Source organism: Aristolochia californica, unplaced genomic scaffold (genome assembly GCF_029961685.1).
Source record: "Aristolochia californica isolate CCGP_79_NKW_82.1479 unplaced genomic scaffold, dmAriCali1.0.hap1 SCAF_5, whole genome shotgun sequence".
NCBI lineage: Eukaryota > Viridiplantae > Streptophyta > Magnoliopsida > Piperales > Aristolochiaceae > Aristolochia > Aristolochia californica.
The window spans coordinates 44,233,083-44,249,302 of NW_027182214.1; the positions used below are offsets into that span (position 1 = coordinate 44,233,083).

Genomic DNA, 16,220 nt, shown 5'->3' on the forward strand with positions numbered 1-16,220 from the left:
CGTACTTCTAAATTTAGTCAAACTAAGAAATTCCTGAACCAACGAGTACTGTCTGAGATACGCATGCGTCTTCTGAACGAAGCCCCTAGGAGTTTGGACCGGGCCAATCACCTAACAGGAATGAAACCCGGTTCCTGTCAGGTGATTAATTGGGTCCACGGTCCAGTAAAGTCTACTGCCAAGCGTACAGGTGTGCAGAATACGTCAAGATAAAGACTTAGAAACGAAGACTAAGGCGTCAACTTCCCTTGAATATTCGTTCGCGTCCTCTACACGAAGACCCAAAAGGGTCTTCACTCCCGTCCCGATCCGGATCCCTGTCAGATGTTGATGGAACCACGGAAGTCTTTAGCATGGCTGGAAAAACCAGTCCTGGCAACAGCAGCGAAGAGAGTGATCTGGGAAGAATTTGGACTTTTCTTCCATGACCTTTTTGTGAAGAACGAAAAGCTTCGATCGAAGCTCTCTCCTCCTAATTACACGCGACGAACTTCCACGTTTGCCGAACGGCGAAGGAGACGATAATGGCTGTCGGGCATTTTCCTCTGAGAACTTTCCAAATATCATTTCTTTGTTCCTTGCTTCTCCTTCTCATATTTGGGCTTACAAGTGCCCAGGATGTTTATCATATTTGCACGGGATCGTCTAATTTCACGGTTAATAGCACATTCCAGACAAATCTCAACCTTCTCCTCGCGGCGCTGTCCTCCAACACTTCCAGAACCGGCTTCTACAACACCACGATCGGGAGGTCCCCAGATAGAATCTACAGCCTTGTGCTCTGCAGAGGCGACATTAGCTCTACCTCCTGTGAAGCTTGCGTGAACGAAGCGACCCAAGACGTGACGCAAAGATGCCCCCGCAGCAAAGGTGCTGCAATTTGGTTCGGGCTATGTTTCTTGCGTTACTCAGACCAAAACTTCTTTTCTGCTTTGGATGCTTCGCCCCGGGTGTGTGTGCCGAATCCTCAAAACACAACGAATCCTACTTTGTTTTATCAGCTCTTAGGGAATTTAACCAATCGTCTCGTTTTACAAGCGGTGGATGGTCCTTCTGGCCGTTTGTTTGCAAGCGGGCAACTTGGGATATACAATTCTCAGTCGTTCTATGGGCTTGTTCAATGTACCAGAGATTTGTCCAGAGATGATTGCAGAACGTGCCTGGAAACAGCATTCAGCCGAATCCCGACGTGCTGTGATAAGAAGCAGGGTGGCAGAGTTATAGGTTTGAGTTGTCTGTTGTGGTACGAAGTCTTTCCTTTCTTTGAAGCGTCACAACCGGAGGCGCCTGCTCCGCCTACCACGCCTCTTCAGCCGTCTCCTCCTTCACCGACGCCCCCTGGTGAAGCTCATAACTTTCTGCTTTATGTTACGTTTTCTTCCGGAATTAATTGCCAAATATCTGGATTCACATACATACCTGTGAACTTATCTTAAAGGATTTACCAAAGCACTAAGAATTTCATTTATTTGGAGGTATTCCACTCCATACATATTTCATTGGAGTTTCATTTCTCATTCTACTCTCATCATCTTTGCAATCTCTATTCTCTCTTCTTCATCCATCAATTATTTTATTTTTTTCCAAGCATGAATACAAATACCATCTTAATGCACCACTCATGTTTGTTACATCCGTTATTGCACTTATTTTAATTAAACTTTCTTTCAATAACTATGTCCCACGGAGAAGTCAATAGATATCTGTGTTGAAATCACAACACCTCATGGGATTCATTGATGGATAAATTATTCCACCACCCCAGTTTATCTTTGATAATGATAATCCTTCCCTGATAAATCTATCATTTGACTAAGAATTGCAAGAGATGTTGGGAGAAATTGATTTCAACCCTTATCCTCTCCATATGATTGCAGGAAAGATGAAAAACTCTTCATCGAATGCAGGAAAGACGAAAGTCTTTTCATTGAATGCAGGAAAGAGGAAAAACTCTTCCCATACGGTTATTCTCATTGTCGTCCCAATAATTGGGATGGCTGCTGGCGTTGCGATTGTTTCCATGATATATGCAAGAAAGATGAAGCAAAAGTATTTAGTAGGTAATAGATTTCATTCTAGTGACACTCCATAGAGGAAACCAGTAACTCATTTTGTCAGAAATCTCATCCCTATAGCTTTTTCTTTTTTTTTGGGAATGTGGCATTAATCATCAACTCACGTAGAACTGAACTTTGACTGCAAGGTGAGCATGTAGATAAATCCGAGATGGAGGAAGTTGAGTCCATGAAACATTCTTTGGCATCAATTAGAGCGGCAACGGATGACTTCTCTGAAGCTAATAAGGTCGGAGAAGGTGGATTTGGTGCGGTCTATAAGGTGGGGTGATCGAAGTCTCGTCATGAGCAGAGCAGAAAATGGTAGATCATATACTGGACAATTTTTTCTTTGCAGGGTAGGTTGCTTGACGGACGAGAAGTAGCGGTGAAGAGGCTCTCAAGGCACTCCAAGCAAGGCAGTGAAGAGTTTATGAACGAGGTTGCCTTGATCGCTAAACTTCAACACCGGAATCTTGTGAGGCTCCTGGGCTGGTGCCTACAAGGAGATGAAAATATACTCATCTACGAGTTTGTGCCCAACAAAAGCCTTGATAAATTCCTATTTGGTTTGCTCTCTCTCCCTATTCTCTCCTTCCAAAATTATATTAAATGTTTCAACCCATTGGTTCCTGAAAGATTTACGATACTTACATCCTTGAACGGTAGCTCCAGTCGAACAGGCTCAGTTGGACTGGCCGAGGCGCTATCAAATAATTGAAGGGATTGCTCGAGGCCTTCTCTATCTCCATGAGGACTCACATCTCCGCGTTGTTCACCGAGATCTCAAATCCGGGAATGTTTTGCTTGATGCAGCGATGAATCCCAAAATTTCTGATTTTGGTCTGGCGAGGATTTTCGAAGCCGAACAGACCCATGGAAATACAAATCGAATTGCTGGAACATAGTAAGCTTTTTTGAATACTCTTCCACTTCTTGCATGGCTTACATTTTTCTACTCTCAATTGAAAATTTTATAATGACGGCTTGCAGTGGATACATGGCCCCAGAGTATGCAATGCGGGGATTATTTTCTGTTAAATCAGATGTTTACAGTTTTGGAGTTCTGGTTTTGGAGATAATAACAGGCCGAAAGAACAACATTCTGCTTCATTCTGGCGACATCGAGGACCTTCCTAGTAATGTAAGTCCTCAAATGGGCATTTTTTCAGTTTTCTTCACTTCCTAGTTGGAAACGAATGTTACATTGAGAAGTCATTACGAAGCGATCATGTTTACAGGCGTGGAGGCATTGGAATAATAGAACAGTTCTGGAGATGGTGGATCCGACAGTAAGAGAGAGCTGCTCTGCCAATGAAGTAATACGATGCGTCCATATTGCTCTATTATGTGTTCAAGACGATGCAGGGGCAAGACCTAACATGTCTACCGTGGGTTTAATTCTTAAAAGCCATTCTGTAAATCTTCCCTTATTAGAATGTTGTTATTTATTTTATTAATTCATTTATGTAATAATTGTATTTTTACTATTTTGCCCCTTACTCTTTAAAAACCCATCTGTATCCTGTAAATCAATTGGAATGAGAAAATCAATTTTTACGTCTTCGTCTTCGTCTTCCCGACTCTCTCCCGACGACAGAGCTCAACGGCTCTTTGCCATTCGAGATTCTAACATGGTATCAGAGCGGACGATCCGCCATTTCTGATTCCCCTTCCGACGACGGCCCCTCCTTTCCTTTTCCGGCTGCTATTTTCCGGCGGTTTCGCCATTATTTCCGACAAAGAGGTTTCCGCCCTCTGTTCGGACTTGAATCTTCGATTCAAGCTATTGGGAGGCTCATCTGGTATTTCCGGCGTCTTATTTCCGGTGGTTATTCCCGGCAAAGAGGTTAGTTCCCGTTTCCATTTTATTTTTCTCTGGATTTCGTCGCCGAGAGGTTGTTTCTCTGGCTGCGTGAGTTTCCGATTTCTTTTTTTGGGCGTCTTCCTGGATTCGTTGAGGAGACCTCTTTTCCGGCGCCGAGAGGGTCGCCGAGACCTGATTCTCGTTGAGGAGACCTCTTTTCCGGCGCCGAGAGGTTCGCCGAGAGGGTCGCCGAGACCTGCTTCTCTTCTGGCCTTCTCTGGTTGGCCGAGAGCTGAGCACAGTGGTATCTTTTTTCGAGGTTGGTATCATCTCGAGGGCAGTTTGGGTATTTTGAAGATCTGACAAAAAAAATAAAAAAAATTTGGAGCTGCATTGGTGGTCAGTGCTCCATGGAGACTTATTCATCTTCAGATTCTGGTTTACGTACCAGTTCGGCTCGTTCAGTTTTTGATGAATCATCGAATCCGTATTATATCCACCACTCAGACAGCCCCGGGCAAGTCCTTGTCTCTCAACTTCTTACTGGCGAAAATTACACTAGTTGGAGCCGTGCCATGTTGATCGCCCTATCCGTAAAGAACAAAGTTGGTTTTGTTGATGGCTCCATTCTTGAACCTCCCAGTGCTGATCCTATTCTGCTAAACTCCTGGACCCGGAACAACAATATGGTTATCTCTTGGATCTTAAATTCCGTCTCCAAGGAACTTTCTGCGAGTGTTATCTTTGCTGCATCTGCCAGGGAAATTTGGCTCGATCTTCGGGATCGTTTTCAACAGCGGAACGACCCTCGTATTTTTCAGCTTAAACGGGAATTGATGAACTTGCGTCAAGACAAGGATTCAGTTAGTACTTACTTTACCAAATTGAAAACCATTTGGGAAGAACTGCGCAACTACCGTCCTCATTGTTCTTGTGGGAAATGCTCATGCGGTGGAGTTACGAATCTGAATGATCACCACCATATGGAATATATCATGTCCTTCCTAATGGGACTTGACGACTCTTTCTCTCATGTTCGTGGTCAGTTGCTCCTCATGGATCCGATGCCCCCTCTTAACCGTGTTTTTTCTCTGGTTGTCCAAGAGGAACAACAACGACGAACTACTCATGCCTCTGGTTCGAATGCTCCCACTGACACCATGGCGTTTGCAGTTAAATCTGACAAGATAGAAGTTAGTAAATCTGGGAACCACCCCCACCCTGACAGAGGTTACAATGCTCCACGCCCTCCGCCTAACCACACTTCCCGGCCTCAGAATTCCAGTGCTCCTCGGAATCCAAACAAGGACAAGTATTACTGTACCCACTGCAAGATTACTGGCCATACCATCTCCCGTTGCTTCAAGCTCCATGGTTATCCGTCTGGATCTACATTCAACAACAAGCCAAATTCTCCTGCTGCTGTTCATCAAGTTTCCCTTGCGGATGCTCGCCCTGGTTCTTCTTCTGTAGGGGGTTTTATTCAGAATCTGGACCCCACTCAATGTCAGCAGCTCATATCCATGCTTTCTACCCAACTGCGTAGCTCAGCCACGGTCACCACTGCTCCAGACTCTTCTACATCCAGTTGCTTGGCAGGTACTTGTTTTTCTGTCTCCTTACGTGGTTTATGTTCTTCTACTCCATTCTGGATTGTCGACTCTGGAGCTACTCGACATATTTGCTCTCAAGCTCATATTTTTATCTCCTTGCATGCTATTCCTCATACTACCGTTACCTTGCCAGATAATTCTCATCTTTTAGTCCGCTTTGCTGGTGATATTAAATTACATTCTCACCTTCTACTTAAAGACGTACTATTTGTTCCTCAATTCCAATTCAACTTAATCTCTGTTAGTGCTTTAGTTACTGCTTCTGGTCTTACAGTAAGTTTCTTTCCTGATTGTTTTGTTATCCAGGATCTCTCCACCCAGCGGACGATTGGCAAGGGTGACAAGGTTCAAGATCTTTATGTCCTCCATGCTCACCATTTGCCCTCTGCTTCTCATGTTTTTGTTAGCAATGTTTCTGCCCATGTTTGGCATAATAGGTTAGGACACATTTCTTTCCAGCGCCTTGATTTTTTGAAGGATCAGTTGCACTGTGATGTAACTAGATTACACAAAGCAGATCCTTGTTATATTTGTCCTCTTGCTAAACAACGTAGACTATCTTTTGAATCTCATAATCATTTATCCAAATTTCCTTTTGATCTTGTGCACTGTGATATTTGGGGACCCTATCAAACTGTCTCTTATACTGGCCATCGTTTTTTCTTAACTCTTGTTGATGATTGTACTCGATTTACTTGGATTTATCTACTGAAGACTAAATCTGATGCTATTTCTGTGATACCGCGTTTTTTTACCATGGTTTCTACGCAATTTAATGCCAAAATCAAAATTTTTCGCTCTGATAATGCCCCTGAATTATCCTTTGTTGATTTTTTTCACGCTCACGGCGTTTTGCACCAATTTTCATGTGTTGAACGTCCTCAACAAAACTCGGTTGCTGAACGAAAACATCAACACCTTTTGAATGTGGCTCGGTCTTTATTTTTTCAATCACGCATTTCTGTCTCTTTTTGGACCGAGTGTATTCTTACCGCGGCTTTCTTAATTAATAGAACTCCTTCTCCCCTCTTGCAACACAACACACCCTTCCATTTGCTCTACAACCGCTCTCCTGATTATTCCCTCTTTCGTGTTTTTGGCTGTTTAGCTTTTGTTTCCACCTTAGCTGCTCATCGCCCCAAGTTCTACCCACGTGCTCGGGTGTGTGTTTTTTTTGGTTATCCAGCTGGTGTAAAAGGGTATAAATTCTATGATGTTGAGACTCACCAAGTTTTTCTTTCCAGAGATGCCGTGTTCCATGAAGAGGTTTTTCCTTTTCATACTATTACCAGTTCAACTCAACTTACTGACCCTTTCCCTGATTTTGTTCTGCCTCATTCCTCCCTCCACGCTCCGCCTTTTCCTGACCTTGATTCTACCCCCGATTATGATTCTCCAGTTATTCCTGGTGTTCCCATTGATGATCCCTCCCCTCCTAATCTTCCTACACTTATTCCTTCGTCTCCCACTGTTGCTCCTCTTCGAACTTCTACTAGGGCGACTCATCCACCTCATTACCTGCGGGATTATCACTGTAATTTAATTACAGGTTCTTCATCCTCTGCTTCCTCCTGTACGCCTTATCCACTCTCTAATTCCATTTCTTACCATGCCCTTTCTGATTCGCACCGAAATTTTGTTCTCACCCTATCTTCTCAAGATGAACCTCAGTACTATCACCAAGCCGTGAAATGTCTTGACTGGAGGTTGGCTATGCGTGATGAGTTGGCCGCCCTGGAAGCCAACAATACCTGGACCGTCACTCCTCTACCTCCTGATAAACATACCATTGGCTGCAAATGGGTCTATAAAATCAAACTTAATTCTGATGGCTCTATTGAGCGATATAAGGCTCGTTTGGTAGCTAAAGGCTATACCCAACAAGAGGGTTTGGACTTTGTTGACACTTTCTCTCCAGTAGCCAAATTAGTCACTGTGAAAGTTCTTCTTGCCCTTGCTGCTTCTCACGGTTGGCATCTCGCTCAGCTTGATGTCAACAACGCCTTTCTTCATGGTGATCTTTTTGAAGAAATCTATATGGACCTTCCTCTTGGGTACCTTCGGCAGGGGGAGCCCTCTCCCTCTTCCACCAAACTCGTTTGCAAGCTTCACAAGTCCCTTTATGGCCTCAAACAAGCTTCGCGGCAATGGTATTCCAAATTTTCTCATGTTTTAATCACTTATGGCTTTCTCCAATCGAAATCTGATTACTCTCTCTTCACCAAAGGTCATGGTTCCTCCTTTGTTGCCCTCTTGGTTTATGTGGATGATATCATCTTCACTGGTCCTTCCTCTAGTGTTATTAATGAGCTTAAACATTTTCTGCATACTCAGTTCAAGCTCAAGGACCTTGGTTGTCTTAAGCACTTCCTTGGTCTTGAAATTGCTCACTCCAAGACGGGTATTGTGCTTTCTCAACGTCATTACACCTTACAATTACTTGAAGACTCAGGTTACCTAGCTTGTAAACCTACTCGTGTTCCCATGGATCCCAAGCTTAATTTAACTGCCACTGACGGCGACCTGCTTCCTGATATAACCCATTATCGGCGGCTTGTTGGGAAACTACTTTACCTCACTTTATCTCGTCCCGACATTACCTTTGCCGTTCACAAGCTCACTCAATTTGTGGCCCAACCCCGCCTTCCTCATCTCCAGGTAGTCCATCACCTACTTCGATATCTCAAGACCAGTCCTGGTCAAGGTTTGTTGTTTTCTTCTACTTCTTCTTTGTAGGTACGCGCCTACTCTGATGCTGATTGGGGCTCATGCCTTGATTCTCGCCGCTCTACTACCGGCTTTTGCATCTTCATTGGTGATTCTTTGGTCTCCTGGAAGGCCAAAAAGCAGACCACCGTCTCTCGCTCCTCCGCCGAAGCTGAATATAGAGCACTTTCTTCAACTGCCAGTGAACTTATTTGGTTACAGCAACTGCTTCAAGATTTTCACGTCAAAGTCGACTCTCCTGCATTACTCTACTGTGACAATCAAGCTGCGATACATATTGCTTCTAACCCTACATTTCATGAGCGTACTAAACACATTGAGATCGATTGCCACTTTGTTCGTGAACGTGTTAGTTCGGGCGTCCTCAAGTTACTTCCCATTCGTTCTCCATACCAGTTAGCTGACATGTTCACTAAACCTCTTCCCTTTACTCACCTTTTTTCTTTGTTGTCCAAGATGGCTGTCAAGGATATTTATAAGCCACCTTGAGGGGGAGTATTAGAATGTTGTTATTTATTTTATTAATTCATTTATGTAATAATTGTATTTTTACTATTTTGCCCCTTACTCTTTAAAAACCCATCTGTATCCTGTAAATCAATTGGAATGAGAAAATCAATTTTTACGTCTTCGTCTTCGTCTTCCCGACTCTCTCCCGACGACAGAGCTCAACGGCTCTTTGCCATTCGAGATTCTAACATCCCTTCCCATCACAGCCAAAATTCTTTCCTAGTGGAGCAGACAATCAGGGTTATCTATCTAGACACTGCCCGTGGCTACTTTCGGGCAATGAATTATCCATCACTGACATGATTCCTAGATAGTTTTATACACGGCTTGTGTTGGACTCCTTTGTTATGAGTCGATTCATGTTTCAAAAATATGTTAAAACCCAACATTCAAATCAGACACTTTATGTAAAATTAGAGCCTATTATGATGTGATAATTTGATATCAAAATGAATGCAGATAATTATTTAGTAATGAATGAGAAACTTTGTCAAAAATACTTCCTTTTAAGCGCTTACTTGCAGTAGCAATTTCAAAACACTATAGGAGCAGTTGCACGGGATCGTGTAATTCCACGCGTAAGAGAACATTCCAGACGAATCTCAACCTTCTCCTCCCGGCGCTGTCCTCCAACACTTCCAGAACCGGCTTCTACAACACCACGATCGGGACGTCCCCAGATAGAATCCACAGCCTTGTGCTCTGCAGAGGCAACATTAGCTCTACCTCCTGTGAAGCTTGCATGAACGAAGCGAGCCAAAACGTGACGCAAAGATGCCCCCGCAGCAAAGGTGCTGCAATTTGGTACGAGCTGTGTTTCTTGCGTTACTCAGACCAAGACTTCTTTTCTTCTTTGAAGGCTTCGCGCTGGGTGTATTTGAGGAATACTCGAAACACGACGAATCCTACTTCGTTTAATCAGCTCTTAAAGAATTTAACCAATCGTCTCGTTTCACAAGCGGTGGATGGTCCTTCCGGCCGTTTGTTTCCCAGCGACGAAGTTGGTTTTAATGATTTTCAGACAATCTATCAACGTACCAGAGATTTGTCTAAAGATGATTGCAGAACGTGCCTGCAGACAGCAGACAGGAGTCAGCCGAATCCCGATGTGCTGTGATAACAAGCAGGGTGGCAGAGTTATAGGTTTGAGTTGTCAGTTGAGGTACGAAATCTATCGTTTCATTGAAGCGTCACAGGTGGCGCCGCCGGCTCCGTCTCCCAAGCCTCTTCAGCCGTCTCCCGCTTTACCGACGCCCCCTGGTGAAGCTCGTAACTTTTATTACGTTTACTGCCGGAATTAATTGCCAAATATCTCGATTCACATACATACCTGTGAATTTATCTAACGCCCTGGTAATGCCTATTCCAGGAAAGCTGTAACGTAATTTCTAGTAGAAAATATGTTTCCAGTCATTGCAAGAGGAAGGATGGTACCCTTCCTTTTTTTCTTTCTTCAACCAGCGCCAGTTAGTGGGAGTTAGCTACAGTCATAGAAAGTTACTTGTTTTGAGTACTGAAGAAAATCTTCAACAAATGCAGGCAAGAAGAATTCTTCCCGCACTGTTATTCTCATTGTTGTTCCGATAGTTGGCATAATTGCTGCAGTTGTTATTATTTCCACGATATATTTATGTTTACCCAAGAAAGCAGCGAGAGGTGCAGTAGGTAATGTCGTCATCATTTTGGTTAAGCTTATCAAGGTCACCCTTGTCTTCTTAGACGTGCATCGCTATTACCTGTAATCTACAGTTTATCTGTAAATCTGATTTGAATATGAACTGACTACAAGGTAATTGTGTAGATGAATCCGAAATCATGGATGTTGAGTTCTTGAAATAATCCTTGGAATCAATTAGAGCTGCAACAAATCACTTTTCTGAGGAGAATAAGCTTGGAGAAGGTGGATTCGGTTCAGTCTACAAGGTGGGGGTTGCTTGTTACTGAAAAGCTGAATAAATTCTGGCACAATCATGTTTCCTCTCATTTGTTTTGCATCAAATTGCAGGCTATGTTGCCTGACGGAGAAGAAGTAGCTGTGAAGAGGCTCTCAGGGCACTCCGGGCAAAGCAGTATAGAATCCAAGAATGAGGTTTCCTTAATCGCTAAACTTCAACACAGGAATCTTGTGAGGCTCGTGGGCTGGTCTGCAGAGGGAGGCGAAAAGATATTCATTTACGAGTTTGTGCCCGATAAAAGCCTTGACAAGTTTCTATTTGGTCTGAACCTATATTCTTACTCTACAGCACAAAATTTCCATATGAACTGTATGTTTCAAACGCTTAGTCCTGCAGATTTACCAACACTTGCTAGTATTCATCAATTGACAGATTCAAGCAAACGGGGGCAGTTAGGTTGGCAAAGGCGCTATAAGATAATTGAAGGGATTGCTCGAGGCCTACTCTATCTTCATGAGGACTCCCGTCTCCGGGTTGTTCATCGAGATCTCAAATCTGGGAATGTTTTGCTCGACGCAGAGATGAAACCTAAAATTTCTGATTTTGGCATGGCAAGGATTTTTGGAGCTGACCAGACCCATGAAAGTCCTGGTCAAATTGCTGGGACTTTGTAGGTTTTCTGAATCCCTCTGCTTCTTGTGTGAGTTTGAGTTCTGGTTTTGGAGATAATATCAGGTAGAAAGACCAACAGCCTTCAACAATCTGAGCGTGTAGAGGACCTCCCTAACCTAGTAAGTCATTATTGAGTAAATGACACTGTAATAAGCATTGCAGAGACTATTTCCGAAGTCACTAAGTTCTTCTGAATTTTATAGGCCTGGAGGCATTGGAACAATGGGACAGTTGAAGAGATGCTGGATCCGACAGCGAGGGATAGCTGCTCCCCTAATGAAGTTATAAGGTGCGTCCATATTGCTCTATTATATGTCCAAGACGATCCGGGATCGCTCTGCCATGTCTTCAGTGGTTCTAATGCTTAACAGCTCCTCTGTAACACTTCCAACTCCATCGGCATCGGCATTCTTTTTTAGGAGTGGAACAACGTCTGGTATGCCTAGCATAGGATTTGATTCACAAGTGACTCAGGCTAATCCATCTACGGGCAAACTGTCACCATTGTCTGTGAATAAAGTGTCCATTACGGAGCTTAGCCCTAGATAATCCCATCAAGGAAGGTTTGGTTTGTTATATTCACTACAGCTTATTTCGGAGAGAACTCTAGATGGGTATTCGTTATTAAAATTGTTAACAGGGTGTCTTGAATTAGATTTCCTGTTTGAGACCTGTCGACCTGAACGCTCGACTCGACTCTATTCGGACACGCAGTTCGACCCAACCCGGTTTCTCAATCACAAGAGCAACAGTACAGTTTGGCTCGAGATCGAGTGAGGAGGCAAATTAGGCCACCTCAAAAGTACGGCTATGCAGACATGGTTGTTTATGCATTGACTGTGGCAAAGACCGTTCAGTTTCAAGAGCCTTCTAACTACCGTGAAGCTGTCACGGGTAGTGATTCTGGAAAGTGGACTATTGCTATGAATGAGGAGATGAAATCTCTCCAAAAGAACCAAACTTGGGAGTTTGTGAAACCACCAAAGGGCAAGAAGATTGTTGGATGTAAATGGGTCTTTAATAGAAAGGAAGGAACTCCATGTGATGAAGATGCTAGATACAACGCACGTTTAGTGGCAAAGGGCTATAGTCAAAGAGAGGGTGTAGACTTCACTGAGGTCTTCTCACCTGTTGTGAAACATAGCTCTATTCGCGTGTTGCTTGATATGGTTGCTATGTTTGACTTGGAGCTAGAGCAGCTTGACGTCAAGACAACTTTTCTACATGGTGAGCTTGAAGAGTAGATTTATATGCATTAGCCTGAGGGGTTTTCTGTTTCAGGAAAGGAGGATTATGTTTGTTTGCTACAGAAATATTTGTATGGGTTGAAACAATCACCTAGATAGTGGTATAAGCGGTTCGACATGTTTATGATGGACCATGGTTATTCTATAAGTGAGCATGACAATTGTGTTTATTTCAGGGAGATCTCAGATGGTTCATTTGTGTATTAGTTATTATATGTTGATGTCATGCTTATTGTAGCCAAAGATGTGTCTGTGGTCAACAAGTTGAAGGCTCAACTCCGTAGTGATTTTGAAATGAAAGATTTGGGTGCAGCAAAGAAAATATTGGGCATGGAGATCTGCAGGAATAGAAAGGCAAACAAGTTGTACCTGTCACAAAAGAGTTATATTGAGAAGGTACTTGAGAGCGTTTTGGGATGCAGGATTCTAAACTTGTGAGCACTCCTCTTGTTGCTCATTTCAGACTTTCAGCAGAGTTGTCACCGCAATCCGAGAAGGAGGAGGAACACATATCTCATGTTCCATATGCTAGTGCAGTTGGGAGCCTTATATATGCCATGGTTTGCACTCGTCTAGATATTTCACATGCGGTTAGTGTTGTGAGTAGATATATGGCACATCCTGGCAAGGGACACTGGCAGATTGTGAAATGGATATTTCGATATCTGAAGGGTACTACTAGTACTGGTTTGGTATTTGGGGGTTGCAAAGATAATGGTATTGTTGGCTATGTTGATTCTGATTATGCTGACGATTATGATAAGAGGAGATCTCTGACAGGTTATGGTTTTACTCTCTCGAGTTGTGCTATGAGTTGGAAGGCAACATTACAGACTACAGTTGCCTTATCCACTACAGAGGTCAAGTACATGGCTGTGACTAAGGTAGTGAAAGAAGCTATCTGGTTGAGAGGTTTACTTGGTGAGCTTGGTTTGCTACAAAGTGCTACAGTTGTTCACTGTGATAGTTAGAGTGCTATACATTTGACTAAAAATCAGATGTATCATGAGAGAACTAAGCACATTGATGTCAAATATCATTTTGTGAGAGATATTATCTTCCAGGACTAGATTGAGGTAAAGAAAATTGTTACCACAAAGAATGCAGCAGATATGATGACCAAATAAGTTCCTACACTAAAGTTCAAGCACTGCTTGGACTTGATTGGTGTTTGCAGAATCAGAAGTGGATGCCTTAAGGGGCAAGGTGGAGATGGCGATAGACAGTTTCATTTTTCAAAGAGGATTAATTGAATTCAAGCCAAGGTGGAGATTTGTTAAAAGGGTGTCTTGAATTTGATTTCCGGTTCGAAACCCGTCGACCCAAACGCTCGACTCGACCCTGTTTGGACACGCAGTTCGACCCAACCTGGTTTCTCAATCGGGACTTCGTTGTTTTAGGGGTTTTTGAACAGAAGAAAAGATTGAGGGTTTACGAAATAAGTTTTTCGTTGGAGAGAGGGAAGAATCGAAATTTTGATTTTGTAATCAAGCTCGGAGCTGCAAAGCTTCTTCTTCTTCGTTTTAGTGGAATTTTGTCGTCTCCTCCCGTGGATGTAGGTTGTTGGCGAACCACATAAAATCTGTGCCCCTTGTGATTGATTTACTTCATGTTTTCATTTTCTCATTTACTTATACATTTCGTAGTTTGATAATCTTGAATCTATGCTCGGATTTTAGTCTTAGATCTAACAAATTTTCTTAATTCAGCCACCTGTTGTGTGATGGAATAGGAATGTAATAATCTTCAACTTATCCTAGGTGTGCTTGATGCGAGGAAATATATATATGTGTGTGAACACTGAACAGTTTGTATTGCTCATTCTGTTTTACAAGTCTTTTTGTTTACTTTTTACTCTTTTCCATCGATTTCCGGAATACTCCTCCAAAGGAGGACTTCTTCCTCTGGAGCGGTCTTCCATATCCGTAAAAACAGAGGAAGAAGTCCTCTATAACAAAGAGACTGGTTAAAATAACCCTAATCTCCTTGTATATAACTATACTTGTATGAAATAATGAAATAAGAAATATAGATTTTACAAAAAGTTTACATGGTATAAAAGAGGGAATTACCCGTTCGTCGATGACTGCAGGAGAAAAACTCATGTGTTCGGCGTCAACGCAAGGAGAAAATTCATTTTCTTTCTCTTTGAGTCGTGCTTCCTACTACGAACTGTGAGAGGACGGGGCGCACTGGGCGACCTAGGTTTACTGAAGCCAAATGGACAGTCGTTGTGGTACGTCGGAGGAACGGCGTATCATATGTCTGAGGCTCGGCCGGGTTCAATGTACAAGCAACAGTCTTTGTCTACATACTCGTACAGGAATGAGGATTGGCTTCACTCGAAGGAGTGTATGCGGCAGAGGAGGATCCGTAGCGTATCGGATGATGATGTCCAATTCTGGCAACGGAAGCTCCATCAACAGCCGCAGAGTCCCGCCATGGGGCACGGTCTCTACCGTCGTCTGGTAGACGTGTTAGTTCCCCGTACAAAGCAACCCGACCGCACTCGGTATTCATGTCAAACGAGATCGATTTCCTCTACCGTCTCTTTGGGTTTATCCTGGCGAAATTCACGTATGCAAAGGAGGCTATGAACAAACTAGAAATTTTGAAGAAAGAAGGGAAACCATTGCTAAAGAGCTACCTTGCGAAGCAAGAAGGACAAATACATGGAGAAAATTTCGACTGCGGAGATTCTTGTGCCTGCTGCTTCTTCGGCGTTAACGGAGGCTTAAGCTCGGAGTCGAAGACCTCTCCCACTGCCAAAGGCGCTCACGGGGACAATAACCTGTGTAGCGAAAGATCTCTCATCCTGTGTGACTCAAAGGCAGCATCGCAGGGACGATGAGAGTTTGAAATTAAACCCTCCAAGGGAGCAGGATTTAATTTCAAAGACCAGCGACTTAGACCGGACTGGACCGGACCAAACCAGATTCGGACCTGACTCGGACAAAACCAAACTCAACCAAACCCGACTCAGACCAGACCATATTCAGACTAGACTCAACTCGGTCCATACCAGACTCGGACCTATCCCAGGTTTTTGAGATATATATCTCAGGCAAAGACAAGTTGGGGTATTTGGAAGACGATCTCTTTTGATCTCTGTTGGAGTTGACCACGAGAAGGATTGAAGTTTTGAGTAAAGCTTCATCCGCGACCCAAACCACCAATATTACTACTATGTATGTTGATGGTATTGACACCTCCCAGGTGTATGATCTCCGATGACGTGTGATACCGGTTACTATCTTGAAATATTTTAGAATAATCTCGAGGAACTTTGGCATGAAACAGACTTCCGTTGACCGAACTCGATGGAATGCTCAAGAAGAGTAGATATATGGCCTAGACCATATTCAACCATGGAGAAAAACTTTTAAAGCCAAAATAATTCGATTCCCGTTGGTTAAATTTGAAAACCAGTTGCAACAAGAATTTTTACAACTCACTTAACAAGTTAGACATCAAATATCTATATACAACAAATTAAGGGGGACTGATGGCGTGAGTTCCTCTAGAAGAGGACTTGTAATCTCTTTGTATATAAATTTGATGTAATTGTATATAATAATGAAATCAAAAAGATAAATTTTACAGAAAATTTACACATTCGGATATAAATACAACCAGTATCTAGGTTGGTTCTGATTATTATTGCTGAAGTAAATACTACCAGTCACCCGTAGCTG

General features: G+C 43.0%; 1 protein-coding gene and 1 pseudogene across 1 annotated transcript in view; both read left to right on the plus strand.

Moving 5' to 3' along the window:
- Positions 1-16,220, plus strand: part of LOC137966732 (large ribosomal subunit protein uL16) — a 32,416-nt gene that overhangs the window by 7,708 nt on the left and 8,488 nt on the right. The window lies entirely within an intron of this gene.
- LOC137966236 (cysteine-rich receptor-like protein kinase 10) lies at positions 9,454-11,827 on the plus strand (annotated as a pseudogene).